We start from the raw sequence: 13,138 nt of genomic DNA on the forward strand, positions 1-13,138 counted from the left end.
AGCCGGGCTCCGCGTCGGGCGGCCCGCTCGCTGTCTTAGTGCAGCTTTGGACGCGGTTTTGCCTTTCGCAGCAGAGCAGTTGCTTCCCACGCCACGATGTTTATTCCTCATGATCTTGTTGAGATTTTCTTGTTTCCTCCTTGTTCCATTGTGTTTTTTTTTAATATTCACCTGGATATGCAGGACTAACTTTAGTCCTGGACTATGAACGCTGTTCATAAGGCCGTGGAGGAGTCGTGCTCATGCTGGGGTTTTGCTGGGGCTGATGGGGACAGCAGGACCTGATGGGGCCTTGTCACCCCAATCTTCTGTGTGTCCATGTCCCAGCCCCTCTGACCCGGTGCCAACATGTTCCTGCAGGATTCTCGCAAGGAGAGCAGGTGTTGTCTTGGAACTTCTTGCCTTTACTCTCGTAGGAGAGAAACATTGAAGGCGATGCCAGACTTGGAGACTAAATTCAGTCTTTGGCTGTGTTATCTCCATTCGATCTGGTGCCAATATTGTCCTTGAAATAGCTCGTCTCCTCTCAGCTTGCGTTTTGCTAGGTCAAACAAACCGGCCTCTTTTAGTCTTCTGTGTAACGTGTGTTCTTGGTTGTTCTTGGTTGCTTCTGTGATCATCGTTACAGTTCTCTGCAGCTAAAAGTGGCCAAAGGATCTCAGTGAGGTCACATCGGGGTTTGTACAACAGCACAGATATCACAGAATCACAGAGTAGCTTGGGTTTTTCTTCTGCTTGAATTCTTTCGTCTGCTGGTCACTTCTTGGTATAAGTGTAAAATTAGTATTTTTAATGGGATCGGCATTACCTGCTTATCTCTGGTAAAATCTGCCAATCCAGCGTTTACTAGCCTTTAAATATATATATATATATATATATATATATATATATTTTGAGCTGCTACCTGCAACTGCCATTCAACCCATTGCTGAACTCATTTTCTCGAGGGTTAGTGAGGAAGAATCCTTTGAACTCGCTCGTTATTTCTGTGATTTGGTGTGGGGCTCGCTCGGAGGGCAGTGAAATTGGTTATATAAATTATCACAGGTTAGACTATGAAAAAGTTTGATTAAGTTAATTAGAAATCCAGAACTTGGCCTTTGGCCAAAGCGTAATTTGTTTTTCCTTAAGCCCCATTTGAAGTGAACTCTTACTGCAGGTTTTATTCTCAAGATTCACGAGTTTTCTTAGCTCTTCTTTTCTGCTGCGGGTAACCCAGCCGGACGCAGCCGCTCCATCCCGCCGCCCGGGTGTTCTTCGGCACACAATCCGGTGATAACGCAGTGCGGTGTCGGTAACATCTGCCACGTGTTGGGATGTTCGGAGGGGAAAGTGCCCCCAAAGTGAATGATCTTGTCGGTACTTTTTAATAATCACTGTGTTGAACTCAAGGCGAGGGCCCAGAGCTCCCGATCCAGGACAAGGGGGGGCAGTGCGGGACCCGCTGCCTCCTGCCGCGCTTCACCCCTTGGGACAGGGAAGCAATATGCTCGTTATTCCACCTAAATGATTTATAATCACTCCCGGCCTTCGTTTTATTCTTCTGCCCATTCACTGTTTTTTTTCCTCTCCCTGGGCAGTAAAACCTCCTGGATTTTGCCTTTTGGTTCAGTTATTTCGGGAACTCATTAAGTGCCGAAGTCACGTGTTCGTTATTAGAAAGTGAAAACAACTCTCTAGCTGTGCCATGGGAGAGACTTGGTGGTGAATTACTGTAGTTAAGTAGTAGCTTAACAGCTTGAGCCTCTTCTAACATTAGGCAGGGGTTTTTTTAGACCTTTAATGCATGGCAGATTATGGTTCTTCCTGTACGGAATGGTATGAGGTTATTGTCTGTGGTTGGTTTAATATAGATCCGTGTAGAGGGATAACATGCAATCTTGTACATGCTGTAGAGGAATTAGATAATGTTTTGTGTTTGATGAGGGCAAGGAATGATTTAAATAAAGAGAGGGGGGAAAAAGAATAAGCAAAGCCCATCCTAGTGCTCGGCCACTCTTGCAGCTCTTGTCTGGTAGGACTCAGGCTGGAACTGAAGTTGAATGATGATGCGATTCATCAAACTTCACGTTTCCCCGTAGTGTCATACCCAGACAAATACTTTCTTTTGCAGGAGCTGGTTCCTCCGGTCCCTTTGCTCCCAAGAGCTGAGATCATCCAAACCTCCTGCGCACCGGGGGTGCTGAGGAGCCCTGAGAAGCACCGAGGGCCACACAGCAGAGGGGTCAATACTGCGGCAGGCACCGACGGGGGCGTAATGCCCTTGTCCCCCAGTGTCACTCGGGGTGACAGGTGCTGAGGTGTGAGATATTGCTGTTTAGTGACCGCAACAAAAACATGAGAACACCACTACTCACTCCTGCACTCGTATGGCCATCTTTTCCGTGCTTCGGTATTCTCTATGACACAAGGGTAGATTGTGAGGGTTTTGTACCGGTTGCTTAGTTAATTGGGAAAAAATGTGTCTGATCTGAAAAGTCCTGTGTTGTGAGCTCTAAAACGTTGACAGGAAAAACTCTCCTGAATATCAAGTAGTTTTCTAATCTGAAACTTGTACTTTTTGGGATTCACCCATCACTTGGTACTGGATCACAGAACTAGCTGGAAGTATAATTCAGATGTTTGTTCTTCTTTAATCAGTCATAGTTAATGTGTTAATTCTGGGTTTACAGAGACCTTAGAGAGATGTATCCTAAAATGAGGACAGATGATGTAATGGGAATCCCAGGCAAACGTGTGAATACTCTGTGCAGATACAGTTTACTGTAGCAGAGAACCATCCTCTTGTGGGAATAGGAGGAAAGAAAAAGTGCCGAGCGCCTCTGTTGAAAATTGAGAGATGGGTAGTGAAATGGGCTCAGGTTTGCTCAGTGATTCTCATTTCCCATATTAGACTGTGCCCCACAATGACCCAGAGCGTGTGAGGTGCCTCTGTGCAGGGTCCCCCCCGTGCTCCGTGCAGCCCCTTCCGGGGCTCCTGGGTGTCCGTGGGGACTGGCGGGGGGTCAGTGATTCTGAGCCTCCTGTCTCCATAAGCTTCAAGAAAGTCAAAGGCACATGGCACTTGCCAAGCTGCTGGGTGATGCAGCAGCTCCCTGAGACAAAAAGCCAACTGTGAGCAGCAGCCAGATGATCCTCAGCATCTTTTCCTTTCCCTCCTGCTCCCCACTCTGCTCTGGTGGGAAATCCCCATTGCAGTGAGCAATGTGGGCGCTGGGAGATGGATCGAACCCCCACGCTGGGTGAAGGCGCAGGCACCCGGGGCTCCGGCACTCGCAGCCCTGTGGTCTGTTCCCCTGGTTACAGCTCGTCCCTTCTCCCTCTACGTGCTGTTATCTTCTGCATCTTCCTAAACCACAGCGTGTCATCCCAGTGCAATGCATTATGTAGTGGCACCAGGAATCCAATTTGGTTTGCTGTATTAGGTCCCAGAAAGGCAGCGGCTGCAGAGGACTTGAAACCAAAGCCGTGCTTAGCCTTTGTACCTTAGTTACTTCTTAAAAAGTGCAAGAAGAACAACCCCATACCTTGCCTTTTGAATCCCAAGAGCATTAATGATGATAACATTTAAAGGGAAATGCAGCTTTCTGTTTCTAATTGAGCAGGCTTGATAGGTAGCTTAGAAAAAAGGCAAAAAATAAATAGTCTCATATGCCTCTTTGTTGTTTTTCACAGGAGAATGAATGATGCCCGTTAAGTGTCAGAGACATGAATTCCCATGTAAGGAGCTGTGGCTGATCCTGCTGAGCGCCGTGCACGGTGTGTGCAGCGTTGGACGAGCACTGCGCAGCACATGGGAACAGGGCCTGTCTGCCTTCTGCACGTCATTGAGGAGTTCAGATGTCACCGGGACAGGCTGCAGTACGCTGCCACGCTTGCTTAGCACAGGTATTTTCACATGTGGCCTGGCGGGTGTGGAAAGCGTGGCCTGTGAAGACAAGTCGCTTCTCAAGGTCCAAGTGCTGGTGTGTGGTGGCATGTGGAGGTCTGGGCTCATGTGGGGATGGTGATGGTGGTTGGAGCACAACGCCAATGGGATAACGCCACTTCTACAGCTCCGTTAACTCGCCCAGCTGGTCGTGCATGGAGCTGCAGGGCACCATACAGACCTACCGTGACAGAGCGGGGTCATCTGTCACGGGGAGTCCAGGCTAGTGTAGTGGCCACACGCCTTGTGTGGGTTCTTCTTGAAATCCGGAAGGTGAAGGAACAGCCTGAAGAACTGTGTCCTGTTGCTCTGCACTGAAACAGTGGGTTTTTTTGCTTAATAGCCTGATTATCTCCCTTTCTTCCCTCTTAGTGCACTTGTTTTAATGCCTACAGTGACACACAGTGGTGATGAGTTTCTGCTGTGCCCAAGCACTTGACACAGAGGGCAGAGGACACAGGAGATGGTGGCGATGGTGGCCCTGGGCTGGATCCTCTTGCTGATGGGACTTGGGCTGCTCATCCCATGGCCAGATAAGGTAGATTTGGAGCTTTTTACTCTTCCATCCAATATGTTGTCCATTTACTACTCATTTTTTTCCACAATCAGTACTAAACTGTGGTTTCATAAGCTGATTTGTACCACGAATGCTGTACTCAAATCCTCTTTAGTTTTTTGTGACAAGGCAGTATTTTTTATCCTCATGTAAGCCATGCCATAGAGGTTTGCCTTTGGCTGTTGTTTCCCTGTTCCTACGCCCCGTTGTGCCGGAGCGCCCAGCAGGAACGCCCGTGGCTCGCTTGCTCCTCTGGAGAACATTTTTCAGTGTCACTGACTGTGTTCACCGTTTGTTTCTGGTGGTGTGTTTGCAGCAGAGGTAGGTGATGGCTTTCATCAGGATTATTCCATTCTGCTATTGCATTGCTCCATTTCCCAGAAAGATATTCGGATGTTTTTCCCCCTTGCTTTGAGAAGGAAAATGATCAGATAAGTCTTGGGTTTTCTTCCTCCTTGAGCTGTTGCTCCATGCCGAGTAGCTTCACGCGAGCTGCTATTTCCAAATCTGAGCTTCTCCAGCTGTTAAGATGATAAAAAATGTTTGGAAGCTCTGGAAAGCTGTAAACAAATGTCCTGGCTTTGAAAATGGGCAGAAAAAGGAAAGTATCTATTTGTGGGGCATTGTTCCTCCCGGCAGCTCCGGTACCTGTGGTGGGGCTGGAGCTGGGGGTCAGCGCGGCCCCTCGGGCGGCTCCGAGCAGCAGAGCAGATGCGCTGGGGCTCCGTCAATCCGCAAAAACACTTCTTGCTGGCAGCGCGACGCAACCGTGCGGGTCAAGGTCAAGTTGCTGGCAGCCTGTGTCCCTTTGGAGCCGAGCCAAAGTGGCATTAAAAACAAAGAACAATAAACCCAGCCACCAGAGCCCCTTTTCCCCGTCTCCGGTGTTGGTGGGCAGCCCCGCGCCCCTGCCCCGGTGCGGTTTGCAGCGGCGGGACCGGCGGCAGCGCGGGCGCAGCGGTGCTGGGCTGCTGCTGACATTTCCGCCGCGGGTGCCCAGCCAATTGGCGGGGCTGGAGCAGCCACACATGAAATATGATGATTTTCTGCTGAAGAGGAGGAGGAGGGGGAGAGGGCGGGAGGACCGCTGGCTCCCGATGGTTTGCATGCCGGGGGCTGCGCGGAGGACTGGCCGGAGCGGAGCCGCAGCACCCCGGGGATGGCCCCTCGCTCCCGGCTCCCTGACCAGGAGGATGTCACTGTCACCCAGGTGGGCCGGGATGGCACCAGGAGAGGCTGCCGCGGGTGCCAGGCCTGGGGACACACAGCTTTGGGGGTCCCCGTGTTGTCCCCGGGGCTGCCGGCGCTATGCGGTGCTTGTTAGTTGGAGGGCTGAGCTTTTTTTTTTTAAGGGGTTTTGGTTCAGTTTGCTTAAAAAGCGGCAGTCCCGCTCTGGGAAGAACGCGTTAGTGCTGTGCCAGCACTGCTCGCTCAAACTTTGCAGCCTGATCCTTAGTTTGATGGGAAGCACTTGACAGAGCTCCTCTCTGCATGTCATTAACCCTCTCACACCTCCGCGGGGGAAGCTGTTAATACCCAAAATTCAGCTGCACCGACTTTAACCCCGGTAAGGGGCGGCCTCACAACTCCCTGAATCGCATCCAGCAGCTGTTCATTTTTATAATGACTGTGCATTTATCCAAGGGCTGAGTGGCAAGTTTGCTGTTTATTCTTCCAAAGGCGGGGGGGGGGGTGGGATCCTGTTAAAAAAGAAATAATCATCTAATAACATTAATGAAGAAGACTGGTGGTGCAAAGCACACCTCCCCCTGCTCCGGCTGTGCCGCCGCTGCCGCTTTATTAATTTATTTGTGCCGTGAGTGACAGTCCTCCAGAAGTGATAATTGGTGCACTGTATCTTTAAAAGGTTAAAACCCTTTTCAAAAAGGCCTAGACTCATAGTGGGAAAGACAAGAGAGGCTTTGGCTGGCTTTGGATCCAGAAAACAGCTGCTGATTAGAGTCTGCGTCTTCGGGCTGAATTTATTACATATTTTTCAGCAGCAGGGATTCTAGGAGGAAGCTTCCGTTTGGGTTTCTTGCTCGTGGTTTATTTTTATTCAGAGGAATAACAGAGGAAGGATTTGTTCCGGCTGGAGCATGCTCACAACCTGCAAGATCTCCCATTATTAAGCTGCCTACTTTGGGCTTTAATGTACATGTGTGGTTTTTTTTTCCCTTTTTATTAGCATTATTATTATTTGGCAGCGTGCATCGCTTTTTTTTTAATAATTTATTTTGAAAGGAAGCTGATCTCGTAATGAGCTTTCTCCTTCCTTACTTGAAACAGGTGCTAATGAAAGAATGCAAATAGCACCGGCTGAGCCGAACATTTCATAAAGAAGGGAACAGCCAGCGACCCAAAGGGCTCCGGATCTCCCTGCGGCACCCGGTGAAGGTAGGCACCACGGCTCCTTTATTTTCTGTCGTTCTCTGCGCGCATATTTGCAAACGGTCTCTTTTTCTCCCCCTCCCTTGCTGCGGGTGCACAACCGGCCGGCGAGATTCCATTTTGCCTCCCGAAAGGTGTCAGGTTGCCACCGAGACGCTCGCCCGCCGCACGCCGAGAGCGCATATAGATCTATGTATATACGTGTGTATTCCCCGGGTGGCCGCGCCGGCTGGCGTGCATGGCGCGATGGGCGAGCGCCGAGCCCGAGGTAACCTTAGCGGTGTCAATCAGCCAGCCAGCCTGTAACCCTGTCCCCGCCGCGCTCGCAGCTACTTCGCTGCCTGCTCCTGCCTAATTAGCCTTGGCTGTCGCATGAATTTATCGTCGCTTGACAGCAACTTTATTTTCTCCCGCTATGCATAGATGATGATTATTTTTCCCTCGCTGGTGGGCGGCAGCGCCGAGGGGGTGGGAGGTGGATGCCGCGGGTGTCAGCGACGAGCGAGATCGACCCGGGCGCGCAGAGGGACACGCGGCTCCGGGCACCCCGGCCGCTGCGTCGGCGGAAAAATGGACGTGTTGCTCGGTGGGGAGCCTGGTCCTGCGCCCCGGAGCCCGCTCCGCTCCCCTCCTGCCCAGCAGGAGCAGCTGTTACCTGATGTTACAGCATGCATAAACATTTTAAATATATATATATATATATATATATATATATATATATATTCCAACCTTCATTTTAACAGCTAGATCCCTGCCTATGCCTGAATCCCCTCTTGCCTGCAGTAAGCCTGAGCACTGGCTTTTCTTCCCCCCCAGGTTTTTATTTGGTTTTGAGCGCGCGCTCGGGGCAGCGCTGGGGTGTTACCCGGGGGGTTTGTCCTCTGGGGAGCTGGAGCTCTTCCCCGCGCTGCGGGGGCAGGTGGAGCATCCGCAGCCGCCGTGTATGCGGTACCTGGACGCGGCTCCTGCCTCGGCGCCGGCTCCTGTGCCGCGGCCCCAGCGCCGGGCTTGCAGCAGGGACTGCAGTGGCCTCTCCGAGGGCCAAAGCCGGCTCCTCTGGCCGAGGGCAGGAACCAGCCCTTTGTCTGGAAGTTTGTGTCTGTATCTCGGTGTGTTTGAGCAATATTTCTCTTTTCTCTGTGCGCGTGCAAGATTATTTGTAGGTGGTTTTTCTTTTTTGCCTGGCTGTTAAGGATCTGCAGAAAGTTTACCTCAAATTGTGCAGCTGAGGGTGGGCAGCACATGAAATAAAATACTTCTTGTTGTATATAAACAACCCCTTGAGGCTTCCTAGAAAGAGAACCTGTGAAGATCTAACCCGACAGATGAAAAGTGATCAAAATTGAGTATGCAGCCTGGTCTGGTCTCCCTCTTCTGAAAGCAAATAATGTTTAACCAGGAGTTTGGTAGGGGGTGCATGCAGGAGAATGTGATTAGAATACGTTTTGGAGCCAGTGGTGGAGGAATATTCCTCTGTGCCTGGTTGCTGGGAGTGGGGCAGCGAGCAGCTCGCAGCCAGAGCTGGCACATCTGGATGTGGATGGGGCAGCGAGCAGCTCGCAGCCAGAGCTGGCACATCTGGATGTGGATGGGGCAGCGAGCAGCTCGCAGCCAGAGCTGGCACATCTGGATGTGGATGGGGCAGCGAGCAGCTCGCAGCCAGAGCTGGCACATCTGGACACAGATGGGGCAGCGAGCAGCTCGCAGCCAGAGCTGGCACATCTGGACGTGGATGGTGCTGCTGACCCCCCCGCCTCCTGCTTGTGACACAGAGAAAATGCATTTCCCTGAGCCCCGGGCTCCCCCGTGCCGAGCCAGCGATGCTCACTCGCGTGGGGACAGAACTTCTGGTTCTCACACTGTGCCAATGAAGGAGTGTCCTCAATGCTGCACTTTCGTGGCTTTTTATTTCCGCCCCCCTTTGCAAAATCCTGTCAGCTGCAACAAAACGTGGAGGGGTCAGTTGTTATGTGTCTCTGCGTTTGGCCACCCTCCTTGCTCGTGGGATTTGTGCAGTTTCAGAGCTGAGCGGGAGCTCGCTGCTCATCTCCAGTCCAGAGCTCTCGCTCTGCTCGGGCTGGTGGGAAATGGTTTGGATGAGAAACCTCCTGAGAAAGCCCAAGCAGTGGTGGCCAAGGAGGAGGAGGGAAGGTGGTGCTTTTCCTATCAAACAATCTGCTGTGTGGAGCATGCTTTGCTGCATCGGAGCCCACAAAGCCCAGCCCAAAGCCTCCTCCGGCAGCCTGAGCAGGACACGGCAGCTCTGGTCTCGTGCTCCTCTGCGGAGGTGGCGGCACCCGAGTCCTGCCGCGAGCTGCTCTGTTCCGAGTCCCTGTAACTCTTCACGACCGTGGGACTGGTGGCCTTGCATTCCTCTGATTTTTATCCTTTCCTCACCTCTGGAGAAAGGGAAATGAAGCCGGTGTTTGCCGAGGCACGGGAGCCTGGCTCATCTAACGATGTTGTTCTTAAAAAGGATGCTGCTCTTTATTTTGCTTGCAGTAGTTGTGAAACTCCTGTAAATGTACACGATGTGCAAGGCCGTGGCTTTCGGATGGCTGTCTAGCATCTTGGCTCATTTCTGGTGCAGGTTGTCCTGGCCCATTCAGTTGGTTTATGTAGACAGGGGTATTTGCTGGGAAATGAGATCGGTGTGGATGGGCCGGGAAGTTCTGTGGAGCGCTGGAGAAGCGGCTCCGGGTGCTCTGGAGGCCTCGTCCTCCTCGGGTGCGCCTGAATCCTGGACTTCCACTGGTCCAGCATTTACCAGAACTCTTGGGTATCGCTGTTCAGGATGCGGAGCCGGTGAGGAGGGGATCGGTGCCAGGACAGCAGGAATGTAATATTGACCTAAACCCATCATTCTTAATTAGACCAGCTGGGAGCGAGCCTTTCTGCCTTGTGCCGATAGGAGCACAAACCACTTTGGACTTGTTTGGTGCTAAAAAAATAACACCTTTCTCCATGTAAAGCTAAGTATCTGCAGCTGGTTTAGTTAAGGCAGATGTATAATGTGGGTTAGTATGAGTGCTCCAGGGAATAATACAGCCCAGCGTGCTGATTTATTTGACTGTTTAAAGGTGCGAGTTGTTATCTGGAGAGGATCTTCAAAAATATATAAGAGGGCTGGTTGTTGCTTGCCCATATTGAACCGTATTACTGACCTTACTGCAAGAGAGGTGTTGGAGCACATAGCCCGAATCTCTTCATTTAGTTCTGTAAGAAGCCCAGGAACTTCAATGCCAAGAAAGGAAACACAGCAGCTCCCCACGTCATGGGTTTGCTCCACGGTGATCTCGGTGGTTAACTGAGGTGGGGGAAGCAGCAGCGTGGCCTTTTTTGTTCCCGTTTAACCTTTCTGTGTCTTTTTCTTCTGCGTGGGACGCGGGGAGGAGGGAGGGGGAGCCGTTTGGCCGGGATCTCAGTGTGAGTCCCTGGCAGATTCAAAATACAAGTAATAAGTTTTGACTGTGAGCTCCGACTGCAGACAGCAGTGCTCACTGTGCATTCGTTTTGGTTTTTTAGATGACTGTTTGTTGGGCAGGCACTGGCGCTGTAGGGAAATGTATGGGTAATGTATTTCGCTGTATAGATAATCCTGTTGCCTGATGGGTTTTTGTGGCGGGATGGTCCTCGCTTTGGGGAGCGGGTGCTGCGCTGGTCTGGGCTGTTTGGAGGTGAATGCCACGACCAGCTGCTGTTGCCGATGACGTGAATAACTTAGAGGATGTTGGATGTGGCGTGGCCAGCTGGGGCTCCCAGGGGCCGCGTGTGAAAGCCCTGGTGGCCCAGGGCCATGGGATGCTGTGCTGTCCCCTGGGAGCAGAGGGAACAGCTGCTGGGACAGTCCCAGGAGCAGCTCAGCTGCTGGGCCCGGCCTGGGCTTGATCTGGACAAGCTTTGTGAGCCAGGATGTCCCGGTGCCCCTGACCCTGCTGATCTGCCTCTCCTGCGGCTGGGAGGGGAGGATCCCGCCGCCCTGCTGCTCCGGGGCTGCCGCGAGCTCCTGGCTGGGGGTCCCAGGGACCTTGAGACTTTCAGACCCCTCAAACAGCCCCGATTTTTCCAGTGTAATGGAGGATTCTCTTCCTTGCTTCCCTCCCGTGTGCCATCTCACCACTGGCACTTCTCAATGTGGGACGCCTGGGCAGCTTTGGAAGGAGCGTGGTCAATAGAACCCGGCGGAGGAGACGGCCGCAGGTGGTTGGACCATCTCCCGCATCTCCAGACGGGACCCGGGGCCGGTGCTGACTCACGGCCCGGCTTGGGGGCCGCAAAGAGAAATGAGTAAACCCTGATGTAACAAGTGAGCTGCTGAAAATAAGTCACCGCGGAATTTATCACGATGTTAAAGTGCGAGTGAGAAAGGCGAGTGCAGCTCACGGTGATGTCAGGGATGATCTCAGAGCCCTTCAAAATACACCTCTGCTACAAACCAAACTTCTAACTCGCTTATTTTTAGTTGCCTTGGGAATTCAAATGTATTTTATATATCCCAGTGGGTGTTATTGCTCAATGATGGATTTGAAATCAATAGCATCTAATATATTTGAAGTAACCAGTGAAAAAAATGGATAGAGGTGCATTTGGAGCTCTCATAATCTTTAAAATAAATGTTCATATGCAAAGGAGTAGCTGCCTGGGATGGGCCCAGCTGTGCACGCAGCGTCCCGTCCCGGTCCCTCCAACCCACGTCCGTCCTCCATCTGCGTGTCACAGGGATTTCCAGTCCTCACCAGCCAATTCCTCTTTGTCTGTGTGTTTTAGCCCATGAAAATAAATTTATCATCCCTCATCTCTCTCCTTATGGCTTTTACCTGATTCTGTGTTGGTTGTTGGAGTAGTTGATCCTGTATGTTGGTCCTGGCGTCAGAGTGAGTTTTATGGGAGAGTGAAAATCGCTGAGCCAAACAGCTGGTGATGTTTTTAACGGCTGTTCTAAAGCAGTTTGGCTGGTTTTCTTCTGAAAACTCTTTGCTGCAGTGAGTCTGCTGCTAGAAATGGATTCCATGGATGACCCAGCGTGGCAGGGACATCCCCAGCAAGCGCGGGAGCTTCCACCTTGTGGACACTTGCATTTGATCATAACTTTGATTAATTTTATGCAGTAGGGAAAAAAACCCACCCTTCTACCTGGCAAGTGAGGGACGTGTACTGTGCACCCGTGGGAGATGGAAGGAAAATACTTAGAGCGGCTTTGTGTCTCCACACAAGACGAGGAGCCCCAGCGGCTGCAGGCGCGCGGGGCGCAGCATCGACCACAGCCTTGCAGTGAATAAACAAGGTAAGCAAGGGGAGAGGTTGCAGTTGTAGCCAAGTGAGTTGGATTTTGGAGTGCTGAATATACACCCGTCTGGGTTTACAGTGAGACTGAAAGACGTGCTTCTCAGCCGGGGCTGGATTAAGCATCAGTGGGGTTTAGTCTCCCCTTGTGAAGCTGTGGGGACCTGGAAGCAAAATGCTGTTGAAGTTTGTGCTCCGAAACTGCATAACGTATGGAGTTATTGGTCATCTTCCATCTAATGTACTCACGTGTCTGTGAGGAGAGACACGTGTACCTGCTCTCCAGTGCGGGGGGTTGGCTGATGGTTGGGCTGATGCATCCCAGGATCGCTTGTTTCCCTACGCTACAGGCAGTTTAAGAGAAGAAAGACTCCTTGCTTCTGTTTCTACAGAAATGTATCATGGTATAAGGTAAACATTTTGCTCCTTGGCCTCAGTTCCTGCTGGCACCCCAGCGAACGCTGGTGCTGTGGGCATGTGTGTGGCACGGACATCGCTGTGCGCAGGACGGTGTTTGCGTAGCGTCCGGCTTCCTGGGGCCCGGGCAGAGATGCAGGGTGATCCACCACACAGGGCGGAGGATCAAATCAGGAAGGAGATGCCCCTCGGTGAACGGGGCAGGAACGTGAGCAGTGCGGAGCGGCAGTTTGCTGCTTTGCCGTGGTCCGTGGCGCGGGGGCTGCGCTGTGTTCACGGGTGCTGCGGGGAAGGGCTTCCTGCTCGATTCACCTCATTGTATTGCTGTGCTCCGATTTCAACACCCCTTTGTCAGCTGCCAGGGATCGATAATATAAAGAGCAAGGCATTAGGGTGATGTAAATAACTGCAGAACTCAAGTGTTCTGGAGAACTTGCATGGGGGATACCAGCAAGGTAAATGAACTCGCAGAATCACTAATATAGCTGGCTATGGCTTTTGCTGCTGACATGTTGGGGTGCAACGGGGACACGTTCCCTGCCGGGTGAATCAGCTCTGGGTGC

General features: G+C 51.8%; 1 protein-coding gene across 14 annotated transcripts in view; it reads left to right on the forward strand.

Annotated features, from left to right (window-relative positions):
- Positions 1-4,339: 4,339 nt before the first annotated feature.
- HIVEP3 (HIVEP zinc finger 3) overlaps positions 4,340-13,138 on the forward strand; it is a 158,729-nt gene continuing 149,930 nt past the window's right edge. For 8 of the 14 annotated variants that reach the window (XM_065041388.1, XM_065041383.1, XM_065041386.1 and 5 more), the window contains exons 1-2: positions 5,485-5,694; positions 6,774-6,881. The gene's annotated coding sequence lies outside the window, so the exon portion shown is untranslated. Of the gene's footprint in view, positions 4,467-5,480; positions 5,695-6,366; positions 6,882-13,138 lie in introns of those variants that run through there. The other 6 variants (XM_065041381.1, XM_065041382.1, XM_065041394.1 and 3 more) reach the window with 4 other exon arrangements.

This window comes from Columba livia, chromosome 26, assembly GCF_036013475.1.
Source record: "Columba livia isolate bColLiv1 breed racing homer chromosome 26, bColLiv1.pat.W.v2, whole genome shotgun sequence".
NCBI classification, from domain to species: Eukaryota; Metazoa; Chordata; class Aves; order Columbiformes; family Columbidae; genus Columba; species Columba livia.